Raw genomic sequence first — 20,700 nt, forward strand, 5'->3', positions numbered from 1 at the left:
CACATAAATCTTCAGTGATTTCTTCAAACTTGGACACTAAAAAATGTCTACAGACGAGCTTTTCAGGAAAGGAGGAGATCTTTAAGATTAATTGTACATCTCAGATCAGATTCCTTCAAGGAGAGATGTTTTCCAAGAGACAATGCATAGACTAAAAGCAAGTTGATTCCTTTAGGAAATTCTATAGAAACTGAAGGAACAAAATGTAGTAATTATTGTAAGGCTCTTTACCATCTTCAGTTCACATCTGCTACCAATAATTCATAGTATAGAAGCAAACCTAGAAACAGTGAAAGAAAGCTCCAACCTGAGATGTTCTCTTGGGAGGTAATTTTGAATTTGGAACATGCTCACAGAAGTGTTTGGCACAGAAAGTAGAGACCATTGAAAGAAGTTTTATGTTGTATCTCTTGAAACAGAAATAAATTTAACGTACTTAAATTATCCCTTTAGACTTCAGGCTGTGTATTTCTATATTACTATATAAGTCTGTCTTCTTCTTTCTTCCGAAATCCTAGAAATGTCTAAATAGGTGTATGTAGTTCTCTCTTATACAGTACTGGTTCATATACTTGGATTGATATAAATATTTAGTCCATTAGGTCAACAAGCCTCTTTCACAAGAGTTTATAAAAACTAAAGGGGTAGATGTAAAAGAAAACTGTGGTGACATTTTTAGAGAATTTTTTGAAAAAGTCATTTAAATACCTTGCCATATTCTTGGTTAGGGAATATCCATGTTTTTGTCAGGTGGCTAATGCAAACTGTTTCATGTTTGGACATAAATTCAAAAAGATTTTCTCTGATAGAAGAAGGCAGAACATCTCCTGTATAGAAGGAGGTAAGTTGATCTTGAGGCCCCTAATAGCATGTGTGTGACAGCAGTGGAATTAAAGCCAGAAGCCACCTGTTATTATGGCACGGGAAGGTTAGAACAGTAATATTGCCAATCAAAACATCAATTCAGTTGTGATACTGTTAATTTTGTTGTGGCAAGGAATCAATGCAGTCTGATATTTGAATAAATTGCTACAAGATACTAACTGTTTGCATATTGAGAAAATTACTACCACTGAAATTGAAACTCCTGTTGCATTTGAGCTCTTGGTAACCTAAGTAAGATTGCTCTACAGAAGTTAAAGACTTGAGAGATCTTACAGTAGAGAGGATAATAGAGGAGGTCTTTTAGAGCAGTAGTATGTGTACTGTCAGTGATACATAAGCCAGCTCAAAATGTTATGTGGATGATGCTTGGACAACCAAGTGTTTTTTCCTTCTCCTAAGAGAAGCCTATTAGTTGTTACGGTGCCAGTGGCACCAGAAATTTGGAAACTCTTGATCTGCCTCTTCTAATTAGCTTTGCTCAGTCTAAGACCTTACCTTCAGTAGTTTGTATTGAGAAGGAGAAAAGGCCTATTTAACTCTTCTTTTTGGTATTACACACTGAAAAGGGGTTCCTTTGCACTGAGCAGGTTTAAATGTGAGGTAAAAGGAGATGCAGAGATCCGTGTTCTGGCCAATAGAACCAAAAAGAACATAGGAGGCAGATACATTTGTAGCATGCATATTTTTTTTTTTTCATGAAGGCAAGTCACATTCTTTGTAACAGTGAGTAGGAAAGCATATCCCAACAAATGTATTTCTTCAAGTTGGTAACTTGTATTTTGATAATGTTGGACCTGAGCTAATTAACTGGTTTGTGAAAAGTTACGGGAATAAAAACACCTTAGAAACTTTTGTTTTACTTAGTTTTTGTGTTTTTTTTTCCCTTTCCTTTTTGCATTTAGCCCTCTGGTACAAGGGATATATATGAAAATCTATCAGCTAGATATGTAGTCATTTCAAGATAATGATACAAAAGTTGTTTTATATGGTATGCTCACTGCCAATTATTGTCAGTAACCTTAATTCTGTTTATCATAACAAGACGGGAATATTTTTAGATGGCTATGTAAGCTAACATCTACCATTAAAGCATACACAGCATCCTGAAGTGTCAGATACTTCATTTGTTAGGATGTCTGAACACTTAAGGTGCTGGAATTGCAGGTGTGAAAAATGACAGTAAGCCAGAACCTCTATAAGAATTATGTTCATGGCATTCTCTAAATGTAGCTGAATTGCAGGATAGGTAAGATTTTGGTAGAAGATGATGCTTTGGAGTTTAGATACCATCTGTTTTATGAACTTGTCACACTTAAATATAGCCAAGAATCAGACAGTAGCTGATGAGATTAAGATAGATGTAATGTAGACTGATCCAGGATTCTTGTGTAGACAAACAATCTTCAGGTCTTCCCCTCCTGATGAGTTTGAAAACTTCTAATCATGGCCCCCTGGTCTCAGTAGCTTCAAATGGTGTGAATCAGCACTGCATGTGACTGGCTGTGAAAGAAGTATAGGGGTCTCTTGCAGTGTTGATTCTAAAATACATCAGTGAAAAGGAAACAGATGCCTTCCTTCTGACACGGCTGTGCTTCCTCTGATTTTATAAAATTGGTGACAAACTACTTACAGTGAAGGTAATTTAGTTCTGTAAATGTTTCTGGGTATGTAGGTAAATATTTTGGGACATCTTGATTTTCTAAAAGGAGGAGTTTTCTTGGCCAAAGCAGGTAGATTTTAGAAAGAATTTGGTTTTGTAGACTACTGTGACTAGTATCTTCTGGTGCTGGTTGAGCAGGTGTCATTCAGTTAACACTCCAGTGTCCTGCCTACTTGTTTCATTTTGAGGCATCAAGCAACTAGTATAGACCTGGAGGCCAGTTAGTCTGTCTCAAATAGAACTGGCCTGAAACATTTTTCTACTCCATAAGTGCCTTAGTATTTGATTTTGCGGGTTAGATGAATGTTTTCCAAAATGAAGATTTCCAAGAAAGGAGAAAGACCCTTTGCTGAACCTGACAGTTGAAATTTGGGCAATTCTATTAGATGATATCTTTAAGGAGATCTTTCAAAATTCTAACCTTTGGTTGAATAACAGCAACAACAAAAAAAGTAATATTATGCATTATTCAGCATGCCAGCAATTATATTTGGAAGCTTTTCACCTGCCTTTGGGCATAGTCACATACAGATGTGAAAAGCTTCAGCCCTTTGGGGCAGGTTTAGCTCAGTTGGTTAGAGCATGGTGCCTCTGATGGCAAGGTTGTGGGTTCAATCCCTGTATGGGCTATGCTGAGGGTTGGACTAGATGATCTCCAGAGGTCCCTTCCAGCCTTGCCATTCCATGATTCTATCCTTAGATCTCCAGTTAGACTATAAGCAGACTAAAACTTCTCCAGATTAAAGACAGTAATCATGACAATGAGGATAAGAAAGTCAGACTGAAGGGAGGAAATGAAAAGGGATAGTAAGCTCCCTTTCTGTTCCTCGTTCTTCAGAGATACTTCTTAGAGATAATCAGATCTTTCTTTAGCCTTTTGTAGCTTTGAATTTTAAAACCTCAGAAAGCAATAGAGACTGAACGTCTTTGGATTTTTGTAGGAGAAAACTGGCAAGGGAAGACTCTCCCAGTGGCTAGAATTTACCACCCTTTTATAATGAATGTGTGTGTCAATAGGTAAGAAACAGAGGTAGAACACTGCAAAATTAAATGTAAAGATGAAATGCCTTGAGCCAGGAGACTGTCTTTTGGAAATAATGTGCTCCAAAGCTAAAAATCACAATTACTATTGAGAATTGTTGTAGCAGTACTTAAATCAGTGGCACCTGGTCAATCCTTTAACTACTGTACCGTCTCACAAGCTTTGTCTCGGTAAGATGGGTAGAGGCTGGGCAAGTAATACAACATGCAGACTATGTGAACATCTCAATAGTAGCAAATGACATAAGAGTTGCGTGATAATGTCTTTTCATATGGCTCTTGTTAGGCCGTAGATCTTGTCTCTGTCCCTTGAGGATAAGGAGGGAGGGAGCATTGCTTCCCTTCACCTTGAATTTGTCCATCAAAACTCATTGTTATTTTTGGTATCATTTAGTGCAGACCAAAGAAATTCCCTTTAGGCACAGAAGATCTTGCCTGTCAGCAGAAAATGTAAGGTTTTGAAGTTGACTGGAAGGTCTTCTATCGACTGGCTGCATCCTAGCTGATGCCATGATAAAGGAGATCTGACATGTTGGTATTCATATGAGTTAGACTTGTAGTAGCAAAGTAATGTATAAAAGGGACAGTGGGCTTACCTGGATGGTGTTTTAAAAATATATTAGTGTAAATACTGATATTTTTAATACTTGGCTCACAGTTTTTCAGAACACCAAGCTCACTGTGGACACCGATAATTAGAGTGAATAAGAAAGATAATATTCCTCTTCCCTTTTCTTGTTTTATTTCCTTGTAACTTCTCCTTTCTTCTCCTCCTCCCTCATTTTGAAACAAACAAGGAGATGAAGTACCAGCACTCCGTTAGTGCAGCATTGCAATTGAGATTAAAATTTTCAGGATGGCCACTTACGGTTCCCACAACAATCATAACCAGCTAAATTGCACATATATATTAAGGCATAAAAGTTAACATAGTATATAGCAATACAGAATATTTCTTACAGCACATTATGCATGCTGTGGGGGAACCATCACTTTAATATCTTGACTTCTGTGTCTTTAAAAATCTCTGTTGAAATATAACATTAATGTGTTTTTTTTTTTCCTTCTGTGTGCAATTTTTTTTTCTTATTTGCTGGTGATAAAAATCAGGTCGTGAATGTCATTTTTGTATCCCTGTGTAATGAACTCTGCATAGCAATTAGTCCTCCTTTATTTAATGTTTTACAGTGAAAACTGATACAAAAAGAAATAAACATCAGCATGCAATAAAATGAAAAATCTAAAACTAAGCTTCCACTATGACCACATTGTGTCTTAAGAAGCAAGTTCCAAAGGATGTCTAGTACATATTTTAGAAGAATGAATTGAAATGTTACTTTCAAAACTTACAGATGCGTATAAAAACATATTTAAATTGTATTTTATTCTGAGTCTTACCATTTAACAATCTAGCTGGCCTTTAGTTCTTGTACTGTGTGTGGCTTGTGAGTAGTTCAGCCAGTTCCCATGCCAAGGCTACATCAGGAGCTGCTGGATTGCCATAAGCCTGAACTGAGAGGAGATAAACACATAGTGACTGCCAGAGCTAACGTGACCAAACTGCCCTGGCTGCGTGGCAAGCCTTGGTCCGTCCTCTGCTCCGGTGGTGGCACTCCTGGGGATTCACTATTGCCATCTCCTCTTGATGCCTTCCAGAGACTCATCCTTCCTTTATCCTGTTCAGTTTGGCTCTCTAATGTTTGGATGTTCTAGCTATCAGTCACATGAAGATTTTTGTATGCTGCTTACAGAGTCTGGATGGCCTGAAACCAGCCCTACAAGGTTCTGAATATTTCAATAGCTTTGTGTTCAGCCTCAGCTTTGTGGTTGGGCTTCAGGCTTTCAGATATCATCCTGTTTTTAGGACTCCCACTGAAATCAGAAGAAATTTTGTATGGAGCAGCAGGATAGTTGGTAATTAACAGCAGGGTATTGCATTTAGAGTGATCTTGTTAAATTTGCTATAATGGAAGTGCAGAAACCCTGTTTAGTTGTTTCGTGTGATTTTCACAGAGGCCTAAGATACATAGGTGTCTTTCTTTCTTTAGAGGCTAATGAATGTTTAAGGGTTTTCTATCACCCTACCTTTGAGAAACTATGATTTAACATTGATTAACAGAATGCTAATTTGCCCTTAAATTTTAATACAGACACATTTTAGTCCCTAAGTATGCATACCACATTTGTGTCTCATTCTGGCTAGTGGATTTGTTTTTTGTGTTATGATAGCACCAGGTAGTTTCTGTCAAGATTTGCCACGGTGGATGCTGCATAAACACCTATTAAAAATTTCTTTTCTCATTGAAAGAAGATGCAATATGTTTTATTTTGTAGTTCTAGTTAAAATTACAAATCAGACTTTGATTTTAAAGTCTAAAAGCATTATCTGAAACATTTGAAAAGCAGCTACAACTCTTTCTGATTTCAGAGCTTTTACAAGTGCTGATAATCTTGCTTTGGTTTTGAAAGATGTACAGTGAGACAGTAGTTAAGACAGCCAAAGACTTCAAGACTCCCATCCTTATGGGTCAAGGCAAGGTTGACTGTTAGTAAAAATAAATATATTTTTATGGTCTTAACATAGAAGGGAGATTTATTTTCCATGAATTGGCTGCATAATTCAGTAGCTAATCAGCTAATCTCTCTTCAAGAGAACAAGAGTCAAGAGAGGGATAAAGGAAGAAAGAAAAAATGGGCTTCTGTCTGCTTAGTTCTCCGATGTGAAAGCTACCCCTTAGGCATAACACTTGAAGGGGAGATCTGACTTCCTAGGATTGAGGTGGGTTCAGATCTGCATTCAGGAGCTTTCTTCAAGGCCGTTCTAAGGATCAGGATTGTTCTGACATGATTCTCAACCTGGAGCAGGGCTAGCTTAACTTGTGGCGTTTCTGTGAGCTTTTAGTACCTTGGGCTGTATGGTGCAGCTAAATGAGTTGCTTGTGGGCTTGTTTTTTGGTCCTTCCCAAATTGTGAAAATTTCCTAAAGATAAGTTACTCAGATACGTGGAAGACACTATATACTGTTTTCAGAAGTTTTTGACTGATATGACAGCTATGGGGCTACTTGAAAATAACTTACAGTATTGATCTTACTGCTGGATACTTTGTTCTTTGAGATCTGATCAGTTTTATTTAGTGACTTTCTGTTTTCACATTTTTATGGAAAAAATCAACTTGTCTGGTTGCTATTTATATTATATATGCATAATGAAAAGTAATGCTGATTTGTAAGAGCTGTGAAAAAAATCATCTATACAACATAGAATATGGGTGGTAGCAATAGCAAAATAATAATAATTCAATCATTTTCAGCAAAAAGATTCTCTAGAATATCAGCCATACTTTAAGGAGAATATAGAGAACATTGCTCTGAAATACAGCCCTTTTTTCTTGAAGTATTTTGGAAAAATGTAAACTTTCTAAGGCAGCAGAAGCCAATTTCAAATATATTTCTGTTTTAAGATTATTTCTTCAGGTCTTCCCTTCGTTTATTTTCAGATACTAAAATCATTTTTATACACCCGGGTAATTTATTAATTACTTTATTGTTAAAGAGAAGTTTCTTAAAATAAGAAAATACCACAGCGTGGTATGTTAGACTATGATTTTTCATTTCTAGAATTTGGTACAAGATGGTTTATTCTTGTGTGTGAAGCTGAGATTCTCCCCTGAGAATCTCTTTTGCTCTTATCAGTTTTTCAAATCATGCAGTTGATATCTTATTTAAAGCAACATTCAGTCAGAAGACTTAAGTTTTGGTATAGACTGTTGTAACTGAAGTAAAACATACCATAAGCCAGTTTTACTTATTTTACTGAGTTTTGCAGAAAGTTCTCTGGCAGATAACTTTTAATGTCAAAAGGAGAGAAGGGCATACAATCTTTCTGTTTCACTTTGCAGTAAAACATACTTAGAATAAGGTCTCTTTTATTAGGAAGGCTGATTTGCAAGAAAGATCACAGTTTCTCAGAACTTGGCTTACAGTGACAGTGGTTATTGACTTGCCCTTTCTCATAGTTGGATCATGCTTCATCAGCCTTTGGAAATCTTGAAGGTATCAAAAGTAATTTCTGAGGCTTAAAAGCATAGCATTACACACTAAGAAATATTGACCAAACAGATTGCATTTTACACAAAATTATGATTTCAGTTCTTGCAAGGGGAATGTCAGCCTAGACTTAAAATACAATTAAATAAATGAAAAAATATTCCATTCACAGATGGACTTTTTAAATGTTGAGAGGAAAAAACAGATCACTAGATTATTGGGTTAAAAACCTCAGTAAATTATTAAGCCACCCCTCTGGCAAATTCACTTACTTTGTATTCAATTTGAATTTGTCATTTTTGTCTTTAAAAACCTCTCAAACTCTGTTCATTGGATCAATCTCTGGAGGATGCATGTACTACATTTCTGTCTCTATCTAGCAGTAGTTGCTCTACTAATTAAAAAAAAAAAAAAAAAAAAAAAGAAGATGTGGCTGTTACATATTGACATTAACTAATTTAAGAGAAGTATCAGATATTCAAAATCAGTGGAAAGCTTACCTTGTTCCGAAAACTGTGGATCAGTAAAGTATTTCTAATTTTCTCACCAGAAATCCATAAATATTTGGTCAAATGCTTAGCTGATGCAAATAGCATATCTTTTGAGTTTTTGTATGTTTAGATATTTACAGAGATGTGTTTTGTCCATTAAAATGATTATTTGCAATTATTAGAATGCATATTTAGACCTGTAATAATTTGAGACTTTTCGCAAGAGATGCAGTCTTCAAATAAATGGACAGCAAAACTGTATCAAGGATAGTAGACCAGATCAGAGGCACTTAAAATTATACTTAGGTTGCCTGAATATTGGTAAAATCCCTGGGCCTAACTAATAAAGTTAAGTGCCTCTTAATCAGTTGCGAGTAAGGCACTAAAAAATTCATAACCAGCCAATATGAAATCTTAAGTAGAGAATTTAGGGCATCTGAATGTTCAAAGTGCACACTACATTCTGAAATCTTAAAGAATTAAAATTTTGAATTTAAATGAAAGCGTCTCCCCCTTCCGCCCCATCCCAAAGACTGTTAAATGAAGATCCTGGGGAGAATAAAGAGACTAGCTGTTGGACTGGGACTCAAGTCTAGAAATACATCTTTACGATAGAGATTCTGTAGCACAGAGCTGTCTTTGTGTGTGTGTGTGTGTGTGTGTGTGTGTGTATATATAAATATATATAATTTGTCATAGACAGTGAAGGCCTAGCACCTCCATTTTTATTCCTTAAACTTCCCTAAAATATATTCTACTATACGATTTTTTTGAGTTATGCTTTATGATCAGATTGCTCTTTACCCTTTGATAAGCACAGCAATAAAATATATGATGATGCGGCTATTCTGCAATAGAAATGGAATATATCGCAGATTATAAAACTTCTGTCCTGCACTTTTCTTCTGTAATTTAAATCAGAGCATTTTTAGATCATTGATTTAGTTAGTGGTTTCTAGTGCCAAGCAAGACAGATTTTCTCACAGTAGGTAAACACGATTTTGGATATTATGGAAGTTTTTTTTTTTTTTTTTTTTTTTTTTTTTTAATCTTATTTGAACTTGTGGAGACTTCAATCTGTGTAACAAGATTTAAAATACTCAAAAAATACCTGACTCTTTCTGTGGTGGTTTTTCAAATGTCCTTTTTTATAAAATATATATATATTTTCAACTTTAAATTTTCCAGGACACATTCCTTGGAGACATTGGCTTGAATACTTGATTTCTGCTGTGTATTTGTTGCTCTCTTTTATTAGTTCATGTGTCATGAAGCTTTCTGGCTAGGCATATGTGAAACAGCCAATTTTTTTTTTTTTTTTTTTTTAACAAAACTACTTAGCTCTCCTCCTCCTACATATGTCACCATTTTTTTCCTGAAAAACACAAAAAGACATCTAAACACTTTTTCTGCCTTTTCTTTTGTTCACAATATCACACAGAGACTGGAATTACCCACTGGAAAAGGCAAAGATAATGTAGAAACTACAAGGTTTCCTACAAGATATTCGTGCAAGCCGAAGCTGCAAATCCGCTCCAGGAACTGCCACTGACGTTTTTGTATACCAGGGTTTCTTTCTGCCTTTTGTCTTTTTACTCTTGCAATGGCTTTAAAGAGGATTTCTTCCTCTCTGTGGCCCTGCAGCTACCGGTGTGAAATACTGAACTTGCGTGTGCTCTGTTTTTACAGCTTTGCTTGCCTGCTTTGTTTCTTTTTGGAGATTACAGTGTCCAGTATATTGTGTTGTTAATGAAGAAATGTAATGTATATCAGTATGTATATCAGTATGTATCTTAAGATGAGTAGTAGCATAGAAAGCAAATGCTCTAACGGTATTTTTAGAGGCAGGTAAGCGAAGTGCTAAGAGATCTAAATGTCGACATCCTTGTTCTTTCTACAAGTGAGCGTAAGCTGAGGGTGTTTGTCACTTCAGTGGTTAGAGTATAATAAAGAAACACCCGATGATTTCATCAGATTTTATAACATGCATCTACCCATTTAGCATTAGCCATGGCAATGTAGCCATTTAAACTTCTAATTTATGGTTATAATTAGCTTTTTTCTTTCATTTTCTTAACGCAGCATGGGAATATGAAGTCTTGAATATAAAACGTGGTCTGTTTAAGGCTTCTTTTTGCAACCTGTTTTATTTGTCACTAAGTTGTATATCCTGAGACCAGACAAAATGGGACCAGCGAAATGGGATTTATATATGTATATAAAATATATATGAAATATAAAAATATTTCTGCATTTATATATATTCATAATTAATCTATAGTGTTAGGACTAGAATTACTAATACTGTCTCTATCTTAATTTTCTTTTTCTTCAGAAAGGCACCAAACAGTAAGAAAACAGGTTTGATAAGAAAAGCGATGGTGCTCAAGAAATTCAAAGTTCAAAAAAGGTGCATCTCTAAGCTGAACTGAACATTGCCAAAATCTTGTTTATTCCTTTTGCAAGATTTTAGACAGAATGGTGGAAACTTAGTAAAATCAGCTTACTTAATGAGATATTGTCTGCAGGAGCTGTTGTCACTGGACTTTGGATGTTGCGGGCAGAAACTTTGTAGCATTGCTCTCCTAAGTCTATTAATATCCCCAGAAGTAAACAAAAAAGCATTTACCTTCCAAGCAGAAAGCTCTGGGAATGTGGGCTTTGGTAGTTCATGGGATCCTGATCAAACCTTGGGCCTCTCGTCGTACTGTCTGATGAACACGGTCGGAATGACACTGGAGGGATGTTCCTGGGTTGATAAAGATGAAAAGTTAGTGGTATGAACCGTATGCCTAATGAAGCCTGGCTTCCCTCAGATTCGTCTCGCTTGGTTGATAGGCTGTCTGCTTAACATAAATTATATGTTGTACTAAACCTGCAGCTTGATGTCCTCCTCAGACAACCGAGGGAATATGAACAGGAAAAAGAAGTTCTGACTGTGTTCAGAACTTGCAGCTTGATGTCCTCCTCAGGCAACCGAGGGAATATGAACAGGAAAAAGAAGTTCTGACTGTGTTCCATTCAGGAAGATCTTTAATCAAAATCACTACCCCAGTGAAGCCTTTTGGGAAGAAGTGTTGCCTGTGACATGAATTCCTTTAAAAAAAAAAATGAGGCAAAAAGTAGTAATGTGAGATTTTGGGAGTGGGAAAACTGGAATAGAAAACTTCCCTGTTCAACAGGGTTACATTCCATGCTTTTTTTTAAAAGTAAGTTTGTTTTATCGATTATGACGCCTGAAGCCTCTATGATGCTTTATTTTTTTGGCCAGGAAGAAGGTATCTGATAACAACAGAGGGAGCGGAAATGTGCTCAATATATAATATAATGAGATTCTAAGGAGATTATATTACTTTCTGCAGACTGAGCTGTTTTATTACTGGTGATAAGGATTTGTGGAGATTTGATTTGATGGAATTATCAGATGAAGAGATACATTTGCTTGTATTTCTGTAGGCAGTAGTAAGACAAGTCTACAGTCACTTTAGTAGAGGCAAACCAAAGGACCTGACAGACATGACTGAAAATTAAACCAACTAGATGACTAGGCTGCGCTGGAAAAGCTTTACCTATCCATATATGTACATTGTTTCTTTCAAAGTCAATATTAAAAATTAAAGTAGGCCTTCCAAAATAATAATGACTGCACATCTGAAATTCAGATTGATGCATGCATGTATCAAGTGTACCTTTTCATGATGTATGAAAGGAGCATGGCAAGATGTCATATATGTGCATGTCAAAATCCCTCATAAAATAAACTTGTATTGGGAATCTCAAAGTCCTTGGTGCCTTTGGAAGTGAAGATTTAAGCTGTGACTAGATGAACTGCTATGAATATGAGCTTGAAATCTTATTCTGTGTTAAAACAAGCTTGGTACCCACTGTCACGTAATACGGAGAGTATAATCTTCCATTTTGAGTACCAGGGAAAAGTCGGGGGAGAACATCTCTTTCTGAGGATCTCATAGAGGCTCTTATAAAAACCTTACGTAGATTTATAGATTTTATTTTTTCCAAGAAAGAGTAATAACTTTTCTTTAGCTGCAGGCTGGTTTTATTTCAGAATATGGTATTAGGACAAACAGGAGTAACAACTATTTTTAATTCCAGTAAGCAGAAGAGACTTTTGGAGGTAAATAACATTTCTTTTTCCTTTTAATTCTTACATGAAAGGGTTGTGCTGTTCTGCAGTCAGTGTTTGTCTGCTAGGGCAATTCAAGTGGTTAAGCACAGGTCTGTTTCATCAGGATAATGCTGCTTTGCTGTTAGCAATTATTTTCTTTCAGGGTTTGCCAATTAAGCTAATGCTGGTGAAAATATACCTAATTTATCAAGAAGAAATGCTGGGATAAAATATAGGGACCATTATATAAATTTGGAGAGAAAAAAGCATCAAGGAAAGAGTGGATGAGACTCAGGGGTACTTGGTCCATTTATGCAGCACTTTTATTCTGTGTATGCGTTCGTCCACTCGTGATACTTGAAAAAACGTATAGCAAGGAGTCATGAGCCATTATCTCAAATTTTAAAAAACATTTTGTTTCAGAAGAAGCAGTCCGAAATGTTTTGTGCAAAGAGTGTGGTTTGTAGTGTACAATCTTTCCCCCTTTAGACTCTACTGGCTTGTGTTTGACACATTTACGTATTGGTGAATGATGCGTCATGGCTTAGCTGGCCGCTCCTTTATCACTTGGAGTCTCTTTAGACTGACTTTTTCAAAGGCATATGTGCTTTCAGTACAGACTTGTGGTTTGCTAGTAAAGTCCTTAAGCCTTAGGAAAAACTGAATAAAGAAGTAAGTGAGGCTGAGCTTATAGTTCCTGTGTGGGAGGCAAAATTGACTTATTCTTTGGTTACTGAGAGAATAAAAAATTCTCAAATAGAAGGCATCAAAGGAGGGAAGGGTAAGGATAGTTTGACTTAAACAAATGTTTCAAGAACTTTTGCATTAAAGAAAGATATACATATTGTGTTCAAACTAAAACATAAACCATTTATTCTCTTTATTTCAGATTCCATTATGTGTAACTATATCTCAGTGTATCCCAAACAGCTTCCATTTTCTCCCCTAGAACATGACTAGGTGCCTGTAGTTCTGGCACTTGGTCTCTGACAGCTCCTGGACTCTGCAATAGATCTGACTGAAGTAACCACTGACGAGACCTCTCTGCGGAGAGCCCAGGATAAAGTATGTTGTGTTGTATATCAGCATTTCATACTGAAATAATAGTTACGCAGGTCTTGGGCCTCTAAACACCAATAGAAATCTCATTCAAAGAATCCATGAGACAGATTATATATTTTATATATATAATTACGTACCTGAGTACCTGATGTGTTACTGTGCATTTTGAGGTGCTTTGTTCCCTCTTTGCTTCAATTAAGAGCCAAGACCTTTTTATTATTATTTTTTTTTAAAAAAAGAAAAACTGTCTACAGTTAAGATAGACTTGGTTGCAATCCTCTAGTTTAAGTTGTGGAATTTATTCTGCTGAAATTCCTTTTGTGGTTGCAATTGCTTATGGCACTCACTATCTTAAACTGTTTTTCATGTTTGTGAAATCAGATCTCCATCAGTACATACATTAGCCGTGATGCATCAGTAGGTGAAGGAACTTCCCTGCAAAGCAGCACACAATTCTTTTGGAAGAGAAGCATGAGAGAAGTATAAAGAATTTTTGGAGTAGTTCCTCAGTTGATATAAATTAGTCTAGATGTAGGTAATAATGGAACCTAAGTGATGATTAAAAGAAGAGGTGTCACAAGAAGAAACATTTTGAAGAAGGCTGTGTAATATGATTACTTTTAATAGCTGAGAAGTTGACCTGGTCATCTAAGATGAGATTCAGTTCATTTTTCCCTTTGAATTGTGTATTTACCTGTATTCTTGATTGTTTTTATTGTAGAAGTTGAGAAGGATGGCTTCTGTGTATTGAGAGGAGACTTCTGTGAGAGGATAGCATCAAATCACTGTGTATCTGTGTGTGGAGTCGCAGAAAGTGCTATTTGCCATTAACTGAGAGTCTGGCCAGTTAGGTTTAATGCTTTTGATTGTAGGAAAATTTGTCACGTTTATGTCTTGGAAGGAGGTACAAATTGGTATATGCGTTTGAAACGTGCAACACTGTGTTGAAGTATGGCCAAAACAACTCATTCCCATGGTGCTGCTTTGTATACTTGATCGACTTATTAAAAGTTTACGCGTTGCTTGGCTCCCGATATGCTTACGTGACTGACATTTATTAGCCGTATCGTTCAAAGCTTTATGATCCTGGAAGACTTTAAGTGGTCATCATGACAGATAAAAGAACAGTTTTTGAGCCTTTTCTTAAATATTAAAACAGGCTATCCCCATAGGCCATGTACATTTATTTTCCTGGATCAAGCGTCTAGCTTTGCAAAAATATAACAGGCTAGGGGGAGCATCATTGTCATTGCTTGCCTGAGAATGATGACATTGATGTGAGCCCTTCTGTCAGGGGATTAAAGTAGAAAATGTTAGTGGCAATCCATTAGGAACATGAGAATCCATTTGAAATAGGGAATCAGGTGTAAACCGCAAAAAAGATGCTTTATTCCTGAATTGGTTGTTGCACTATTCTCATCCCTGCTATCATTTGTAAACACTGGATTTCATTGTGGGTTGGAAGAAAAGCGAATGCTATTCTTTTTGCGCTCCGAGGCAGAGATTTCAGCTGGCATACTGATACTCACTTTTTTATTATTTATTTATTTTTATTATTTATATTAAAAAAAAATAAAAAAACACCTGGGTGTTTCACAGGATCTGAAATCTGATCCAGGATGTTCCCGTCCAGCCAGCTTATTTCAGGTTTGACCGTCGTCGCAGCTGTCGGTTGTGTGCTGGCCTGTGTGAGGTGGGTTGGCGGCCGCAGCGATGCTCTTTGTCCGCAGATGCTGGTGATGCTGCAGCTCCTTAACAGAAAACTGGCCTCTGCTGAATGGCAGTCTCGGTTGAAGTGCCAACACTAAATAAGTCTGAATAACCTTCTATGTGCAAAGCTGCCTGCAGCATCTAGGGACAGAAAGTGGAGATAATGATTACAGCTCGTTTTGTAGAGGATGATGGAGAGGGGACAAAGCGAAGACAAGACAAGATGGGAAGTGAAATCAAAGCTTCAGATGTTAATTTCTTTCTAAAATACTGGTTGTCTTTGTTTTTTTTAAGGTCTCCTTTTCAGTCTTTCAAGAGTCACTGAGCTCGTAGGATTCCCCAGACCTTTCAGAGTGCTTCTTCCCTCTTTTCTTTTCTTTTTGTTTTTTTTTCCTCTCATACTAAAATTGAACCTTTTTGGTGTGAGAACTGGCATGGATTATTCGTATCTTGCTATGTGAATACCCAGGAGCAGACTCATCTCCAAAGTACATGCATATATTTCTGTGGGAAAACAGAGAGGGAAAGCACACTATTGCCAGTCTAATGATATTGGTTCTAAAAAATGACTAATAGTGTGTTCAAGATAAAACTCTAGGATTTATTTTATTTGCTTTTTGTGTGTGTGTGGTTTTTTTTGTTTTTTTTTTTTTTTAGTAATTGGATTTATATTTTGAAGCTTTCCTTTGAAGCCATAGAGACTTGAAGCTTTTGTTTTTGATGTGAAACCTGAGATTTTGCTAGAATTGCTTGGCACCAGAAACTGGAGCTTTTAAGTAAATGTCAAATAATGAGAAGTTCATGCCTTAAACCACAAGAGTTTGGCAACATTGAGTGTGCTGATAGTCTTAAAACAATGCTATAATCCATTTCCAGTGGTTTGCAGGAGTCTGATGAGTTAATTAATAAAGATAGCAAAGCTATCTTTATATGTCTGAATCATGTATGTATTGCGTAGCAGAAATCATGACTGATCTGACTTTTTTTTTGTGGGAGATCTTCTCAGTATGTTCAGAGGTCTGAAATATACTGCAAAATCCTCCTATCCACCTAGTTCTAGCATATGGCTTGGTGCTGTGAGCCACTTTTGTGAGTGGAGAATCGTCACAGGATGAGAAGGATCACGGCTTGTCAATACTGCCTACACCAGCCATTTTTCAGTTCCAGTAGCCATTCAGCTGCAATAATTTTGCTTTTTGGCTCAGCAGCTTTATTGCAAGGAATTACCTGGGTTTTGCTCTTGCAAGATTGTGTCCTGTGTGCTGCTGCTAAAGGTTAGGCGTAGTTGTTGCTTCACAGGATGCAGTATGTTGCTTGGCCTTAAAACCAGTCATCTTTTCTGGGAGGATATTTAGGGCATAAGGATCTCAAAATTCCTGCTTCAGAGATCATAATATGCGTGATGTCTGTGACACCTTCAAAGGTAGCCCCGATGCATGATCCAGAAACGGCTGTCTCTCCTGTGGTGGGCTTTTTCAGACTGTCAGAAATCTCTCTGTTTAATTTCAGTTTATCATCACCTATCAGTTGCTCATTGAGGAGAGGGTTTTTTTTAGTGTTTTTGCTCATCTTGCTATATTCTGCACAACTTTCTTGACAGCTCTTCTTCTGAGCATAGTTTTTAAACTCTTGTATTAAATTATATGTCTTCTTTCCTGCAGAATTCTGGAACCAATGTGGTATATGTTAGGTGAATGCACACAACTGTCCACGCCTTGCTTCGTCCCTTTCTTCTTGAGTTCTGGCAGTATCTGCTGCAACTCGATAGTGTCCTCGGCTTCTAAAGTGAAAATCCTATTAATAAAATAACTTAAGAAGTACTAGTGTTTCCATCCCAAAGCATATGCTGATCAACTGGTGCTACTAACCAATTCTGTCATTTCTGTTGAAGTGATTCTACAAACATCCTGGTGGGCATCCTTGTTTTCTCTGTTTACTGCTGTGTGGGATACCAAGCTGCTTCAAGGAATGAAAGGTTCAAATTTTGTTGCAAGCTCCCGTAGACCATATCTAAGAGCCCAGCATCCGTATAAGATTTTACTCGCTTAGAAACTGCAAAGGTTGTTGCTAGGCAAAAATAACCTTTCCTATTTTCACCCGAGGATCAAAAACACGACTGCATGTGTTCTGCCGCTTGCATCACTTCAGTACTTGAAGGTTTGACAGTCAAATCACTGCTGACATTTCTGTTGATGTGCACGAAAGAGAATAATTGAGTATGTGTTTTTCCATAGCTGTGCTGTCACTGCAGGACTGACAGTGCCACACAAGTAAAATGTGTGTTCATAACTGAATAACCAGATATCCTGGAAACATGCAAGGAACAGCTACTTATTTCTAATCAAAATGTCTCACTTGATATCGATATTTTGTGATCAGTTCCTTTTTGCTATTTATACATTCCCTGAAATATTTTATAGAAATATGAATCCCTTTGAAAATCCACCCAAACAACCAGGAGTGTATTTTACGTATTGTAATATGTAAAAGATTAGTCATCACTTATGCATTGCCTAATGAAGGAGGAGGAAATTTATATCGAGGAAAGAGAGAAAAGCTTGACTGTAAGTGCTATATATCTCAGCGTTTCTTTCATTGTTTTTGGTTTTTGGCCAGAAGATAATTACGATTTTTTTTTTTAAATAATCCTAAGAAGCATTGTCAGTGCAGATTTGAAAATGCTAGCTGCGCACTGTAAGCTTCTTTTTTCCACTTGCTTATGTCTTTTGGGGGAAGTCTATGGGTCTTTTGTTTCAGTTTAACATTGTATGGTCTTCTCATAATTTACCAGTGAAAAATGATGTTGGCACCAGAAATGTTAAGTGCAACAATGTGGGAAGTTCAGTTTATTAAAAAAAAGTCTTTGGTAAAGCATGATAAGATTATGTTGAGCATCTGTGGCACAGGACCAGAAATGCAGTTTATCGGAGTCCTGGCAAATCCCTCCACTTGCTGGATGTGATACTCTGTTTGGTTTGTTGTCTGCTTTTTGGTTCGCTCCGTTTGTTTATTTTTTGAATAGTTAATTCACAGCACATGGTAACACTGAAGAATCCTAAAATAATTTGGTATAGCTATCTATTTCTCCCTTTTGAGCTTTTGATTTTGCAGTGTTGTGTTTCCTGGCTGTTCTTTTTCTGGGTGAAAATGTAATACACTGCATTTGCTTCCCACTTCATGCTCCTTTTGAAGAGCGGGGATACAGGATAATGGAATATGGTTATAAGGAAGGGTTCGAAGCTGGTTGTTTTTTATTTTGTCTTTCTTTTTCCTGTGATATTGGCTCTGTGACATAGAGTTGCAGGTGCTTGAGAAAGTCTTCCATATTTTGTTGTTTTTGCCACTCATCACTGTCATGTTGTCGATCCTGTAAGTGCATTTTTCTGTGACATGTTTCTGAAAATGTCCTGCTAGGTATACAGAAAAGTGGGTTTGAAGACATACTTTATATTAGTCTGTAAAAATTAAGTGATTTGAAGTGAGGAAATATTTTTACGTATATAAACCTGAAGGATGATAGAAGTTTATTTAAGTCTGTTCTTTGCCTCCATGTGACTGAGATTCTGGAGAGTGTATAAGTTGATTTTGAGAAATGTTAAATTTAATTTCTGGCTTACGAAGTTTGGGAATATTAATGTTGTGAGCTGCAATGCACTGTCACATATTGTACAGTGATTATAAGCATGCATAATTTAAAATATGCATCAGAAACAAGGAGTGTATTAGAGTTAGGTCATTTGTAGCCCCCACCCCAGGCAGAGTAGTACTTATTTCTTCCCCTTTGCTGTTTTTGTGTTTTCACACCAATTGCCTCAATTTTTATACATACGTAAGGCTTGAGAAGAGATGCCTGTTGCTTCAAGGCAGTTCAACATGTGGCTGTAGTTTGTAAACCGATCAGATGTCCCAAAATGCTTCTCTTTTGTTTGAGTTATTTAGCATGGAAACACAAATCTAATGAACAGCATATACTGCATTGCTGAGGCAACGCTTTCTTCAAACTTAGGTTCTGAACTGTAACCTGGAAATGTCTTTTTTTCCTCCACGATGCCTCAAAAGGGAAGGTTTTTTATTTTTTTTCTTGTTTGGAATGAGATAAAATTTCTTCCTTTTCCTCCTCCTATTCTTGATCATTTCAACTTTTGCTCAGCTTATTAAATCAACATCTGAATTCGCTGCCCTGGTGAAGGAGGTCACTTTCTAAAAGCACTCACCTAGCTTCTTTTTCGGTATTGTTTGAATACTGAAACTTCAATTGGAGCTGAAGCTGTAGTTAAAAAAACAGACGAGTCCTTTATGCTCATGCCCTCATTGATTTCTGTTGAAGCAAACAGATGAGCTTATATATAAATATGTATGCATACTTTTTTTAATGAAAAGTGCTGGAATTCACTAAAAAAGGTTAAAATTGAAGTGAGTAATCTTCAGTGCATAATGCAATTGTTAATTTTAGCACTTTGCGTAGGAGCTGTTATGACTTGAACAGCCGGCTCTAGCCTTCATTAGAGAAGAAGCAGGCAGTTTTGAAACAGGTGGAGCTGGATCAAGCTGTGAAAGTGATTTGCTTGAAACTGGTCATTAGCCTTGGAAATCTGGTCCTATCTATTTCATCCTTAATCCTACCATGATTATTACCATTATTATTATTTACTTTCCGTCTTTTTTCCAGGTTGACAATGATCCATCAAACTCTCTGAAGGACCAGCATGGAGATTGGCATTCTGAACTGTTAATGGGGACATGGGACTCACGTTGTCGTTGATCATTTGCGTGGACTTACCCAGCGAAGAGCAGCAGAAGACGTTAGAAAGACAGTGGGAATTATAGCAGTTTTTCAGGTAAATGCCGCCCTTGCTCTAGCTAGTAATTTCTGGCTATGTTTTTGTGAACATTGTGTAAGCGTGTAGAAGAGCTCCAGGGATGGGATGTACCTGAAGAACTTGTGCGTGTATGTGCACATTTTTGATGCAAGTCCGTAACAAATTTAAGGTTATTTAACAAAAAAATTTCAATTCCTATCATCCATCATACTTTGAAATTTCAGCAAAGCACTTGAAGTTTTAATTGTAACTGCAGAGTAGCCAATAACATTATCCTTCTTAGGGGGAGGGCGTAGGAGGAATGAGAATAACTCGAAGCTTGAATTGTTTGCTGTGATCCAATTTGCAAGCCAAATACTCAAATTGATTTATTTATGAAATGTGTAGTTTAATATTTTGCAAAATCCACAGTCCTTCTCAAAACAGAAGATAGTATTTTATATATTATGTAGGAAAAATTGTAATACTTTATTTTCTTATTGTCAAAAGGAAAGCAAAAGTTCAAATAAGTAGGGTTTTCAAACTTAGGGTGTTTTCTTCTTTTGGTTAAGCAAAATATAGTTTAAGAAAATTGAAGGTAAGTGACACCAGATCTGTTAAATGTTAATTTATAAACTGTATTAAAAAAAAGGAACCTGCACACATGATGAAGTGTAGTTTTGCTTAATAACCACAGTTTCACTTTTGCACTGTTAAGAAATGGCAAGCTATTCCAAGTCCGTTTTTGAAATAACTGCTCTTCTCTTCTGCAGTTTTTTTTCCTGAAGATGCATTTTAAGCCAATGAAGGGGGGAGTGAGGTTACTCATGCGTCTCATTTGACAATTGATCAGTGGGGGAGGCTTGGAGAGGGAGTTG

The 20,700-nt window shown here is 36.6% G+C and overlaps 1 protein-coding gene across 1 annotated transcript in view; it reads left to right on the plus strand.

Moving 5' to 3' along the window:
• Positions 1-20,700, plus strand: part of ARPP21 (cAMP regulated phosphoprotein 21) — a 144,551-nt gene that overhangs the window by 16,520 nt on the left and 107,331 nt on the right. The window contains exon 2 of the mRNA XM_062569494.1: positions 19,693-19,861. The gene's annotated coding sequence lies outside the window, so the exon portion shown is untranslated. The remainder of the gene's footprint in view (positions 1-19,692; positions 19,862-20,700) is intronic.

Source organism: Rhea pennata, chromosome 2 (assembly GCF_028389875.1).
Source record: "Rhea pennata isolate bPtePen1 chromosome 2, bPtePen1.pri, whole genome shotgun sequence".
Lineage (NCBI taxonomy): Eukaryota > Metazoa > Chordata > Aves > Rheiformes > Rheidae > Rhea > Rhea pennata.